The sequence below is a fragment of the Corythoichthys intestinalis genome, chromosome 11 (assembly GCF_030265065.1).
Source record: "Corythoichthys intestinalis isolate RoL2023-P3 chromosome 11, ASM3026506v1, whole genome shotgun sequence".
Classification (NCBI taxonomy): Eukaryota; Metazoa; Chordata; class Actinopteri; order Syngnathiformes; family Syngnathidae; genus Corythoichthys; species Corythoichthys intestinalis.
In genome coordinates, this window is record NC_080405.1 from 10,426,755 (window position 1) to 10,441,791 (window position 15,037).

The 15,037-nt window shown below is 38.1% G+C and overlaps 1 protein-coding gene across 1 annotated transcript in view; it reads left to right on the forward strand.

Moving 5' to 3' along the window:
- LOC130923598 (A disintegrin and metalloproteinase with thrombospondin motifs 2-like) overlaps positions 1-15,037 on the forward strand; it is a 303,489-nt gene that overhangs the window by 218,392 nt on the left and 70,060 nt on the right. The gene's annotated exons all lie outside the window — the stretch shown is intronic.

Genomic DNA, 15,037 nt, shown 5'->3' on the forward strand with positions numbered 1-15,037 from the left:
ATTTGAGTTGAACAGGAAGTCATGAGGAGGTCGAAGAAAGCTGGTAGCACACACACGCACACGCTTACAGACAACAAATGAATGAGGATTCAATTCCCATCCCACATGTTCTCATCTTGCAATCAGCAATGGGTAATCCTTTCGTCTCCAGCCGAACATGATGAGATTTTTGCGTGTGTGTGTGAGTGAATATGAATGCATTTTCTTGTGAGTGTTTAATGTTAGGTGTCCCTTGTGCTCTGAAGGGGCATCCACACATTTCATCACACTTTATGACCTGTCACCCCCTCACTGTCATCATGTCATCTCACCCTGGTATTTATGCATGAGCATTGAACCCACCGAAGACTTTAAGCTTTACAAATTAAACCCGTAGCACACAATTGTCTGTGTGCATTTGCGCACGTGCGTGTGTGTGTATGTGTGAGCGTCTTCCTGTTGGCTGTGGCTGGCAGGACAGCGTGCTGTGCAAGAAGCCAATCTCCGACTGCTAATCAGGTGTAAACTCCACGCATTCGCTGTCTGGGCTCGGCGCTGAGGAAGAACAGGAGACGCTCTTCTCGCTGCTTCCACTATTGGATGTGTGTGAGACAAAGGAAGAAGAGAAGGGAATACGCAGTGGGGGATGTGGCAAGGTAGAGGGGGAAACTATTTTAAATGATGCATTTGGAATATATGACTGACAGGCTTATAAACAGAAAGAAGCGTTGCCTCCCACATGTGGCATCTTTGCAACGCTCCTCTGAAAGTTTGCTTTATTCAGGATGGGTGTGTCCCACCTTTTTTCTCCTTATGCCATCCTGAATTGAAGCAGCAATACTGCTGTTAGCAGTAAAAAGTAATTACTACTATTATTATGCAGAGCAAATGTTTAGTTACTGCAGCCATGTAGGCATCATAATGCTGGGTGCATTTTATCTGCATAAATTTATTACAGCTATTCTTTGGTCCTGTTTATGTACATCCCCAATGCACTTATTGTGTCTACAGTTTCTCCAGGATATTTGAAGAATATTAATTTGAGGTCGACCGATATGGCATTTTCAAATGCCGATACCGATATCTGAAAGATTTTCAGCCGATTGTTGATATCCAAATCTGATTTTGGAAGTAGATAGGGCGGAAAACACTCAGGTGACTTCAAGTTCCACTCTGAGACCCCCAATTTGGCCAAATTTCAAAATTGTCCTATATGCATGTGTGGTACATCATTGGAAAGCTTAAAATCTCAATTATCTGGGGGAAGAAAAATTCTGAACGCGCGGGCATAATTAAAGACGCCATTATTTTAACGAGATATTATCGCCTACTTACTTTTCGATCCAAAAACTCCATGCAGCATGTATCACCAAGTGTCAAGACACAGCTGTGAATGGCCACAGCCGGACTTTTGGGGGATTTTATGGGTGACACATGGTAATATAACAAGGGTCGCGATGCCGAAATCGCAGACATCAAGGAGTGGTCGAGATTTTCATATATTTACTTTTTAAACCTTTTTTTTTCAATTGTTCTTTGTTTGGATCCATTATGTATCATCTAAAATATTGGGTACAATGCGACAGTAACGAAAAAATACAATTAAGCGACAGTTATGAGGTAGATATCCGTGACTTTATTACAGACGCTAATTTTTTCATTGTGACATAATTTGTTTAAAGTTTAAAATGCGTGAGTGAATAACTATTTAAAGTCATTTTTTTAATAACTAAATATTACAATCAATTCTAACCCCAAAATGACAGACATTTTGAATACTAAATATGATTACTTACCATCTTTTTATGGCGAGATTGAAACAAAAGCGGTTGCGCGACGTCTGTAAACGGGGGTTTCCAAAGTAAAACGGACAGATTAAAAATTTTCGGGGACTTAATGCGTCATGAATCTGCTATGGCAGCATATAGGCATATTGTATATCAAACACAACAGTTCTTTTGGCTTAAAATAAAGCAGTTTATTTTAAAGAGGGGTGCAAGAGCAGAAACTGCTTTTTCAGCCTTGTCTGTGTTTTCCGCCATGTACTTTATTTTAAAGCACACAGATGATTAAAGGCAGTTTTTTTCAAAATTGCTTCAACAGCTTCAAATTTAAAATGATGACCTGAGACTTACTTAGGTATATTGCTACCAAAACAACGAACGCAGGAAACCCACATGGAGGTCGCAGCGAGATGTAAACAAGTAACAGTTTAAGAGGATGCTTGCCTTGCTAAAGCAAATGCTATTGTTAATGCTACGCTAACAGTTACACTTGGAGTGTAAGGATCACTTAGTAAACATCTTAAAAGGCTCAAGAAACACTGCATATTCTCTCATGCAAGATTAAAAAAATATCTTACAATATTTTCAAAACAGGAAAGCCTGAAGCTTCTTGTAGCAGCCTACCTTCAAGATGCTGCAGGGTCCTTCTGGCGTCCTACCGTCAGTCAGCGGCGGCCACAGTTGCTCAGACAGATGCCTGATCAAAATCCTTTTTTATCGGCTTATTTGTTTTGCTCATCGGCTGATGGCCGATGTTGGAGAAAGTTCATATATTGGCTCGATATATCGGCTGGGCGACCTCTAATACTAATTATTGACAAATCTAAACTATATTGCTAATGATTACTCATCAAATGTTCCACTTGTGCGCCAGTATCCAACTCAAGGCTCGGAAAACAAGTTCATCTGTGTGCAACTCCAAATCAACAATTTTTACTCTAAATGAATCCCAAACCGCCCCCCAAGTTTAACCTCTTATACTATGCCACTTTAACAGAAATTGTGTCAAAATGAAAACCCACAACTTGCTGCCTTGACATCTTTCTCACTAACTTTTTCAAAACTGTCTACCATTCCATCACCCGAGACATACTGCAGATTATAAATACTTCTCTCCAAGTAGAAGAATCCCCACAGACTTTAAAAACTGCAGTAATAAAGCCCTTTCTTTAAAAAATCTGGATGCCACAACCATTCGTAACTACCCAGATAGTAAAATATAACTGGTGCAGGCATTGGCCAGATGTGCTGCAAATTTTGACCTAGTTTCATTAAATGGATCTGCTCCAGTGCCTTTTTGAACAATGGGCCAAATTCAGTATGTATCCACTTGCCATATCAGCAAACACTTTTGGGCCAGAACTGGTCCAAAGTAGCAGAAACCACAACAATTGCCACGTTTACATGGAGCCAAATATTCCAATTACAATCGGAATATTTGTTCAAACCGAATAAATGTGTTCCATATAAACACCTCATTCGGAATGAACAGGCCCAAACCGAATGGAATTTCATTCCGATTCACAGGGGTGGAATATTCCTTTTCCCAAACCGATTAGAAGTAAAATTATATCATGTAAAAAGGGTAGCGGAATGGTGGCTGGTTGCGTTCTTTCTGCACATGCTCCGTACTGACGTGGTGACGTCACTTGGTGACGTAAGTAACGTCACTTGCAACATGGCTTCCAAGCACAGCGCACCTAATTGGAGTCCGGCGGAAAGATTGTATTTAATTCAAACTTTAAAAGAATTTAATATAATTGCTCGCTTAGACGGGCGTAAAACGAGGAACAGTGAACTATTTAAAAAAGTTCACGAGAGGTTACACGAAGCCGGAATAGACCGGAGCGTTGACCAGATTAGAAACCGGTGGAAAACCAGCTACTACAAGGCAAAAGAGCAAAACAGCAGAAGCGGATACGACCCCACAAACACAACAAGTGGGTTAAAGTTAAAACAGCAGCACTCTGACGATCGATCTCCATGTTTTGCAACGTGACGCTTTGTTTTGATTAATCTGCGCATGTCAGACGGCAGTTGTCAAACGTCCTTTCGGAATAAAGGCAGACACATGTAAACGCTGGATCGGAATAGATGAAGTGACATGTAAACAGCTGATCTGAAATTTCCATTCGGAATGATTTGAATCGGTATGAATAAAAGTCAGCATGTAAACGTGGCTACTGATAGGCCTGGATATGGCACAAATGTTACCTAGTCTGGGCCAGATATGTATCAAAACAGTTTTCAATATTAAGTTTGGAGTCCATTTTGTTCAATGTATTATACTGTTATGTGTTTATATTGCAAATAAATTAAAAGCAATAATTACAACACTTCGTTTTCATGCCAATTATTAATGCTAACATATTAATGCACCATAAAATTACAACTTTGTTTTTTCACAAAAGATTCTGATTGGAACAAGAAACTCTCCATTAAAGATTACCCATTTTTAGACTGTAACAACATATTGGATTTGTTAAGGTTCTGGGGTAACGGGGGACCTGAGCACAGAGACGGGAGGCAAACTGGCAGTGGTAACAAGAGTTTATTGACGATGAGAGGGCGTGGCAGATAGTGTCCGAAGAATTCAGTGGATAGTTTGGTGATAGAACAGATGAACAGGCAGGCAGCCGTTCTGGCTGGCAAGCAATACAGGATGTAGGGGGGGTTCTTCACTAGAGGCCACTCATGCTCTTTGTGCAATGTGTTTCATTTCTGTAATTGTTTTTTCATTGGATTTTGATGATTTTTGTGTATTTCTTTTTGGCCCAATGTTGGCATGTAATACATACTTTACATATAATGATAGCTGTTCATATAGATGAGGTACTGAGAAAAAACATAGACTTCCTGAGCAAAACGCTATTTTTTATAATTTCTGCTCCGAACTTCTTGTTTAGACAGAACAACATGAAGTCCGGTTCAAGTAAGCAGTGTGTTGGCAAAGTTAAAACTGCAAAATCAAACCAGAGAAACACACAGAATCTCCGTGACTAATGTGAGGCGTAAATTGATACGCCGGCCACTTGAGAAACCAAAATGAGGTGAAATTACAAATATTATTACTGTTGCCGAATGCAGAAGGGCTGACACGGATTTTGCCGTTACATGGAAATACTACTAGGTATGTACATGAAAAAAACAAAAATAGTTTAACATCCTTTTTTATTGCAGATTATGATCACAATAAAACATTTGGACAACATGATTCCATTTATTGTTTTATTTAAGACGATTGGCGCATGTGCAAACAGGTCAATAAATCACAATTTATAAAATTATTAGAAAAATATTAACAAAGGTGGAGTATGAAGTCGAGCCTTCCATCATCAAAGTTGAATGCAAGTAGTCTCTATATACGTCCATCGACGTACAGTAAGGCTAGGTTCATACTCCAGGTCTTCATGCACAAATCCGATTTTTTGCCATATCTGTTTTTTGTGGCGTGCCCATTCAGACTGCCTTTGTCCATCGAGGCCTTTCGAGTATCACGCATGCGCACTAATTCGCAGTCCGAGATGCGCTCAGCAAAGAGACCCACATGCGCAGAAGCATCAAAACAAATTACACATGCTAGCTGTATATCATTCCAGATCCAGAGTGATCATATTTTGATTTCCAAAAAGAGGACACAAATAACAGACATTAATAATCCCCGTTTCGTCTTATATTCAAAGTTTATGTGGACTGATAGAACGCATACAAGCACACACGAGCCTTGACGTGTGTGTATAAAATGACGTTGGTGCGTCAGTTTGCCCCGACTCGGCCGTGTGTGAAATAATGAAATATTGCTCATTCGGTGCACAGAATGAAAATCGAAAATTGTAAGGCTTATTCTTTCTTCATTTTATTTTTTTATGACTGTGTTCAAGCCCGCTTCGTGCTTAAAAGCAGAGTTCAAGCTAGGTGCTAATGCCTACATGGCTGCCGTCCTCTGTACCTCTTGCTGATATGCTGTAATTTTCCGAATATAAGGCACACCCGTGTATAACACGCACCCCATATTTACTTGTAAAATCTAGGGGAAATTATTGTACCCGTGTATAACGTGCACCCTAATTTTAGCACCAATTAATAGAAGAATACAAAAAAAAGAAAGGTCTTGTAAAGATACAGAAATTTCCTTTTACTGACTGGTGAAACACAGCACAAGCATAGCACATTGGTAGTTCAAAACATTACCGTAAACTGACAATATGTACGGTAATAATATCCAGGAGAAAACAAAACAGATGTGGCTTTTCTTTTAAAGGCTGCTGTATAACTTGCTCGTTTCATCATGATGAATAAATGTTTCTTCCATGGATAGATACGGTCAAATAAAAGTGAGGCTAGTCGGAAAACCGAAAGCGCGCATCACTGTAGTCTAACAAAAGGAACTATTGTTATTTGGGTTTGAGTTTCCCGAGGGACAGATATAGCTGACGGACACAGAAAGTCTGTGTTGTGTTACATTTGTTACGGTCCGAGTTGCGGAGCTGCAATAATCGTTGACTCAAATGAGTTCAAGAAACTAAATTCTGTGTTTTATGAAGAGTGAAAAAAGCAGAATTTAACACAGACGAAATCATTCGACCAATCAGAGTAAAGTATTACCGTGTAATGAGTTATAACAGAATTCACCGGCAGAACTTATGTTGGCACGTTGTATAGTTCCCAGGGGGAGGTATTTTGTTGAGGGAACAGCCGGAAAGATGGTTATATTCCGCGGGTTGCATGTGAGACACACATTTCTACCGTATTCTGTTGCAGCCTAAATGTCAATAAAGCAACACGGATTAGCTCCGTTGTTTGATACTCCGCCTCCGACTCCTTCCCTAGCTCGCCACGACCAAAACAAAATGGTGACGTCACATACCGTAATGGTGGGCAACGGATCGCCGCATACATTTCTACAACGCAACATGGCCGTGTCAATAAAAAAAAATATCGGTCTTCATAAATACAGTATATAATATATTAAAATTTTTGTCTCCATCCCTGTACCCGTTTATAATGCACACCATGATTTTACAAGTTAAATTTTGGGGAAAAAAAGTGCGCGTTATATTCGGAAAATTACGGTAATTGCTGCATGAATTCCGATTTAGGAGTCTTGACAGTTCAGACCGCCAGTCACATTCTGAAAAAATGTGGCCCAGATCGGATTTGAACCACATACGAAAGTGACTCAGATCAGATTTGAAATGGTCCACTTCAATGGGACTTGTCCTGTTCAGACCGTCAAGTTAATGCCTGACTCGAGTCGGAAAAACACGAAAAAATCGGGCATTCGTGCATTAAGACCTGTAGTATGAACCTAGCCTAAGTGTTGTGAGGCACATTAAGTTGTCTTCCCTTGCCTAACAGCGTTTTCCACCTGTAAACAAACGAACAAAAAATTTGTAACACTTGCATTTATGCATTTACATAATTACATAATCTACTTGTACTGATTAGCAACAGGCTAGCAGCAGATAGCATTTGTGGCAGCCACAGCAGTACAGTTGTTGTTGTAAATAATATTAAAAATCATCATAATTACAATCATCATCGTAATAACAATATCAAAGACAACAAGTCGTTTCATGTGCAAGATTTTAGCTTTAGTATTTTTTGAGCACCAGACACATGAAAATGAAGGGATAGGAAGAACATACCTTCTGTAACACTTGCGGCAACATGGCTACATAAACACCCGGTCTTTGTGGTGGCAGGAGGTTGGTTTCACATCTGCCTTCATGAACATGGATTCCTCCCATGTGATGATGGCAGATGGAGGCGGTATTTTCAAATTGTCTTTTTTGAGGGATTTTGATGAGTGACGCCACTGCAGCTCCACTGTTATTTTAGATGGAGAAAGTGTAAAACGGAAGTCGTGAGCAGAAATGCGGAAGTAAAGCGGAAGTACCTCGGACACTTGTCCATCCCATTGTTTAAAAAAATTCTAAGCAGTTACTCAGAAAAATTGTAAGCAGTTACTCACAACGTTAATCATAACTTATAGTAGTAGACTCTACTTTTCACGCAATACTTTTTTTTTTACTTGATTCAATTTTTGGGATGACAACTTTTACTTCAGTAATATTATTTTGCAGTAACACTTATCTTACGTGAGAAAAATCTTTTGGCTACTCTACCCACATATGGTAAGGAGGCAATTGTACATTTATTTAGTTTCAAAATCGTTATTGCTTTCTGAGCGAAACCCTAAATATATGCAAAATTCAATTTGATTTGAAAATGAGTACAATGAGCTATGATCTTGAGCACCCAACAATTTAAACTCGTAAGTCAAGGTACTGTAACACTTTACATTATGTGCTGTGGATTTGTTATCAGCTGCATAATTACTCAAATTCCTCAGTGTGTCCCCAACTGACTGCAAATGAAAGCCAAAGGTCAAGAAGAACTATTTGATCAAGGGGTGTTCAAGCATGTGTGTTTGTGTGTTCGTGCTAAGGATGTGGGGGTGGACTTGGGGTTCTGCAGTGTTGCAGGACATCAAAGGACACCCACCCACAAACATCTGAATCCTAAAATCTGAATTCTATTTGAGAGGTTCAGCTGCAGTTCAGTGTGTCCATGTTTGCGTGTGTGTGTGTTGACTGTGAGCTTTCCACTTCCCACTCCTTTCTCATGTGTTTACTTCTATTGTTCGTGCACTGTGCATGGCTGAAACAGTGCGATTCCATTATTGATGACCATGATTAATACGCACATGGCCTATTTGGTCACTTATCTCCATTTCCTTCATCTGGCGATAGGTTTATTGGTTTAATGCCACCTTCCAATTTCAACTCATCCCACCACATTATGAGAGGATATAATATTTATGGGGACAATTTAACTCATTTACCGATAGTTACGGAAATAGATGTGCAATCCATTTTAATTAGGGTTGGCAATGATCATTCACTGAAAACCCTCTAAGTTAATATGGACTGAACATCTCTCACAGTCAATAGAATTGTCACTGCCAGCCCTTCCAGTACAAGTAGATTGGATGTCTACCACCGTCAATAGAATTTTAAGATGATCATTCATAACTAACCCCCAGTTAAAATTCACGGGACGTCCATTAACATCAATGGCAACAAAAATAAAAAGAACCCTTTTTAACATTCGAGACACATTCCAGACCAACCAGCAAATTCTTTTATTAATTCATTTTCTGTATTGCTTATCTTGACGAGGGTTGCAAAGGAGCTGGAGCCTATCCGAGCTAACTCCGGGCAGGAGGTAGAGTACACACTGAACTCGTATGTATACACTGAACCATATATATAGGCGCTTCCAGGAGTTCACGTACAGCACAGAAAGTCTCGGAGTCTCATCTACGTCGTGCTGAATCCATTTTTGCAGATTCCATGAGTTCCTCTGGTTTGATTTGTCAGCTAATCGCAGAGCACATCTAGACAAACAATTATGCTCGCAAAGACACACACTGTATGTATTGACAATTTGGAGTGTCCAATCAGCCTACCATCCATGTTTTGGGGAGTCTTAACCCCCCCAAATTTTGAGTGTGCCTTAATGACCTTGTATCTATTTTATTGGAGCAAAACTGTAATGCGCAACACTAAGAGTTATTAGAGGTATGTCCCTGATTTTTTATTTAACCAAAAAACATATACTGGACTGTCTCAGAAAATTAGAATACACAATATTCTAATTTTTTGAGACAGTCCTGTGTATATATACAGGACTGTCTCAGGAAATTAGAATACACAATATTCTAATTTCCTGACTGTCTCAGGAAAATTAGAATACACAATATTCTAATTTTTTGAGACAGTCCTGTGTATATATACAGGACTGTCTCAAAAAATTAGAATATTGTGTATTCTAATTTTCTGAGACAGTCCAGTATATATATATATATATATATATATATATATATATATATATATATATATATATATATATATATATATATACATATGGCGGAAAACACAGACAAGACTGAAAAAGCAGTTTCTGCTCTTGCACTCCTCTTTAACAGAAACGGCTGTATTTTAAGCCAAAATAACTGTTGTGTTTGATAGAACAATATGTCTATATGGTGCAATTGCAGATTCGTAGAGCATTAAGCCCCCAAACTATTTTTAATTTGTCCGTTTTACCCTGGAAACCCCAGTTTACAGACGTCGCACAACCGCTTTTGTTTCAACCCAGCCATAAAACGATGGTAATTAATTATATTTATTATTCAAAATGTCTGTCATTTTTAGCTTAGAATCATTAATTGATGTCTAATATTTCATTAAAAAAAAAAAACTTTAAAAAAATTATTCACTCGCATATTTAATACATAAAAAAATTATGTCACAATGAAAAAAATGGTGTCTGTAAAAAAGTCACGGATATCCACCTCATAGCTACCACTTAATTGTATTTCTTTTTTGTTACTGTCGCATTTTCTCCAATATGTTAGATGATAAATAATCGATCCAAAAAAAGAAAAATTGAAAAAAAAACTTTTAAAAGGGTAAATATTAGGGCTGTCAAAATTATCGCGTTAACAGGCGGTAATTTTTTTTTTAATTAATCACGATAAAATATTTGACGCAATTAACGCACATGCCCCGCTCAAACAGATTAAAATGACAGCACAGTGTAATGTCCACTTGTTACTTGTGTTTTTTGGAGTTTTGTCGCCCTCTGCTGGGGCTTGGGTGCGACTGATTTTATGGGTTTCAGCACCCATGAGTATTGTGTAATTATTGACATCAACAATGGCGGGCTACTAGTTTATTTTTTGATTGAAAATTTTACAAATTTTATTAAAACGAAAACATTAAGAGGGGTTTTAATATAAAATTTCTATAACTTGTACTAACATTTATCTTTTGAGAGCTACAAGTCTTTCTATCCATGAATCGCTTTAACAGAATGTTAATAATACTAATGACATCTTGTTGATTTATTGTTATAATAAACAAATACAGTACTTTTGTACTGTATGTTGAATGTATATATCCGTCTTAGTGTCTTATCTTTTCATTCCAACAGTAATTTACAGAAAAATATGGCATATTTTATAGATGGTTTAAATTGCAATTAATTACGATTAATTAATTTTTAAGCTGTAATTAACTCGATTAAAAATTTTAATCGTTTGGCAGTCCTAGTAAATATATGAAAAAGAAAATCTCGGCCACTCCTTGATGTCTGCAATTTCTGCCCGCTCGTCTCATCAGAACATAGGACATGGTTCCAGTAATCGAGGTGCTTTGTTGACATGTCTTAAGCAAACTGTTTGCGGGCTTTCTTGTGTACCGTCTTCAGAAGAAGCTCCCTCCTGGGGTGACAGCCATTCACACCAATTTGATGAAGAGTGTGGCGTATGGTTTGAGCACCAACAGACTGAGACTCCACCTCTTCAATCTCTGCAGCAATGCTGACAGCACTCCTGTAATGAGTCACATGACATTTTGGAGGGAAAATGACAATCAGTACTCAATTTGGACATTTAGGGATGTTGCTAGTTTCCAGGGGTTGAACTCACTTTTGTTGCCAGGGGTTTAGATATTAATGGCTATATTTTGAGATATTATGAGGGGAAAATAAACTAACTCTATTATATAAGCTGCACACAGACTACTTTTCATTGTGTCAAAGTGTCATTTTGTCAGTATTGTCCCATGAAATGATATACTTAAATATCTGCAGAAATGTGAGGGGTGTACTCACTTTTGTGATACACTGTACCTCTAATAATCAGCTGGGTCTTATGTATGAAAATAAACCTGATTATTGATAGTGTGCTTTATAAGCACCCTATAGTCCGAAAAATTTGGTACTCCTTCCGGCGGGTGGTTCCTTTCATATTCTGTTGGAAAACAAGTAGAAGATGGAAAAGAGTGAAGCCTTTGATTTTTCATCAGTGCGTATATTCTGAGCACGGCAACAAAGATTTGTATTCGCAACAAACCCTTAAATGATCCTAACTCCCTTCCCGGAGCTCAGACCACCCGAAAGTCCATGTGGTGTGATTGTGAATAGGATCGTATTTTAAATTTTCATCAGCATTCCATTCTGATTGCTTCAGTTGACAAACATTCTTTTGTCCTTTTCAGCACCCAACAATGAAATTTGAAATTATCATACTTAGCTCGAACCAATGTGGTGGTGGAATGATGCATTTTTCCACTGTTAATCTGTAGAAAATTAAAGTATGCCAAATGCCAGGTCGATGCCACTGCATGTTGATGACCATCAAGGTGATGAATTCAATAGCCATTGGTGATCCATCTGTCTCGTTCATTAACGGAGACCTTTCCAAAGGTGCTACAATGTGTTAATCACATGCTCCATGTACATACTATGCTCTGTGGTAATAAGGAACATGTGAGTGTGTGCGTGACAGGGAAGTTAGTCATATAAATTCCTGTATATTAAGCTGACTTTTATGCCTCCACAACGCAGGAGCGCCTTTAGTTAACAGCTGCCTCCTTATGATTGTTCATGCTTGTCTGTTTAACAAGCCCCAAATGTAGGGAAGAGTCATATTATGAAGCGGTAAGAGGATTCGGGAAAAGGAATTGAAACTGCTGTCGGTATCAATAGACTGCTTGTCAGCTCTAAGTATGACAGATATTCATACTGCGCTGTCAGACTAGTAAATTAAATTCTCACCATTTTGAGTTTTGCCAAGTGTGTCCCCTAAAAAAGGTAGACAAGCTGTGCAAAGCTGCTTCTAAATCACAGTGTTCATGCAAATTTTAATATGTTTACTAAGTTCTGTCTCATCAGAAGATGAAATGTTCAAATGCATCTTTTGCTGCAAAAAAAATGCTCATCTACATTTTAGAATTAGTCCTTGAGTTATTTGAGAGTTCCGTTCCTACAGACGTAACCGGAATTTCTGCATAAATTGCTGTTAAACCCGAAATTTACCTCAGAATAAATTGTCTAAAAAAACTAAAACACATTAAAATGAAAAATAATAAGATGATGTTGTTAGGGTTTGTGTTTGGTTCCTCCTACTGTGGCTTGTCCTGCAATTGACCATTGATTTCACCTGTTGTGCCTGCTCCTTGTGTGTTGACCAATCCGCTGCCTCTTGTGTAACCCACCTGTGCCTCATTGTTAACCCTTGTGCTAATTTGTTTACTGACTAACATCATAGTTCGCAATATTTACGTAAAATAAATGCTAAATGCACATTTTTTTAAACTTTTAACCAAGAATCGAGACCGTTTTACATCCATATCTATAAAGAATTCAGGGATTTCAGCATTTATTCACAGGAATTTTCAACGGGAAAAGCTCTTTGTTTACATATGGCAGCCGCTAATTTGCTTACTGACTAGCATCATAGTTCGCAATATTTACGTAAAATAAATGCTAACTGCACATTTTTTTGCCTTTAACCAAGAATACAGACTGGTTTACGCCCATGTTTATCTAGAAATCTGGGATTTAAGCATTTATTCTTAAGAATTTTCAATGGAAAAAATATCTTTGTTTACATATGGCGGGCACTAAATTGCTTACTGACCAGTATCATAGTTCGTAATATTTACGTAAAATAAATGCTAACTGCATGCTTTGAACCAATAATCGAGACTGTTTTACGTCCACATCTATAAAAAATTCAGGGATTTAAGCATTTAATCACAAGAATTTTCAACTGAAAAAGCTCTTTGTTTACATATGGCGGCCGCTAATTTGCTTACTGACTAGCATCATAGTTTGCAATGTTTACTTAAAATAAATGCTAACGGCACGATTTTTTAGCTTTCAACCAAGAATCGAGACTGTTTTATGTCCATATCTATAAATAAATGTAATTATTATAATATTATAATTATAATTATATTATAAATAATAATAAAGATTTTCAATGCAAAAAGCTATTTGTTGTACTAAGGGGGACTTAAAGACTAGCAGCACATTCGACATAAAAGCTAACTGCTCGTTTTTTTTTTGTTTTTTTTTTTGCTTATGACCAAGAATCGAGACTGTTTTACGTCCACATCTAGAAAGAATTCAGGGATTTCAGCATTTATTCACAAGAATTTTCAACAGAAAAAGCTCTTTGTCTGTGTTTCCACTCGGTCAGCTTTGACGGAGATAGGCCCCCTATGAATGGGCCCCACGCCCCGTGTCGCGTCAATACATTGTGATGTATATGCCCCCGGCTAATAAAGGGGCCCCGAGAGCCACCAAAACATACTCCACAGAAACTACAAGAATTTGCCATTTCAAATCACACCACCATAGCAACCCCCCCTTTGTGAGGCTCCATTGCGTCTGTCGTAGCAAAATGTTGAGTAAAATGTTATATATATACAGTATTGTCTGCCAACTTTATATTTTATTTGATGTAGCCTTACATGTTGTTTACTTATTTATTGTGCATTTGTGTGCGCAAAAAAACAACATTTTTCGGGCATGCACGGGTGGGGTGGACACACCACGGATATCTTGCTTGGAGCCCAAGAAACCCTAGCAACGCCACTGATAGAATGTTTTCATAGCATGGTCTCCATTGACATGGAAAAGAGTCGGCACTGACGGGGTACATTCGATCTGTCTATCTAATGATGTAATGGCTTTGAAGGATATCCGATTCATCACAGATGTTTATCCACATTTCGAAGAGGCCACATTGCACTCTGAGGATATTCTATTTCCTGTGAATGGGGATTGTCTGTTTTTTCTCGATACTGTCATCACCCATTACCAATCTACTTCTAGGGAGTAAAAATGTGTCAGCTGTCCATTGAGCTAGGTGTATCGCATGAGGAGTTAAGTGAAGTGCAGTAAAAGATACCAAGATCACCTGCCAATAGTAAATTGAAATATTTTACGTACAGTGAGGAGCAGCGTGTTTGCATCCCGTGTGATTTTGCAAGTTCACCCACTTAGAAAATAGGTAGAAGTCTGAAATTTCAATCATAGATGCATTTCCACTCTTAAGAGATATAATCTAATAAATAAAAAAAATCCGGAACTCACATTGTATGATTTTTCAATAATTTATTTGTAATTTTCGGCAAACTACTAAACGAGACACGCTGACATGTACGACAACATTACAGGGAAGATACGCAGCGAGAAATTATAGCAACTTGAAGCTAGTTTATTTTTTCACAACAGCAGCAGTATTTCACAAGAGTCCGAGTGTCGAAAGAGAAAGCCACAAAGACGAGACTGTTGAAATTATGAATTAAAAAAAAATAATGAAGCAAATGTGACACACAGAAAGGCTTGCTAAAATTTGTTTAAATATATTGTTCTATGTAAATCAGCCAAGGTAGCCCCCCGCATTTTTA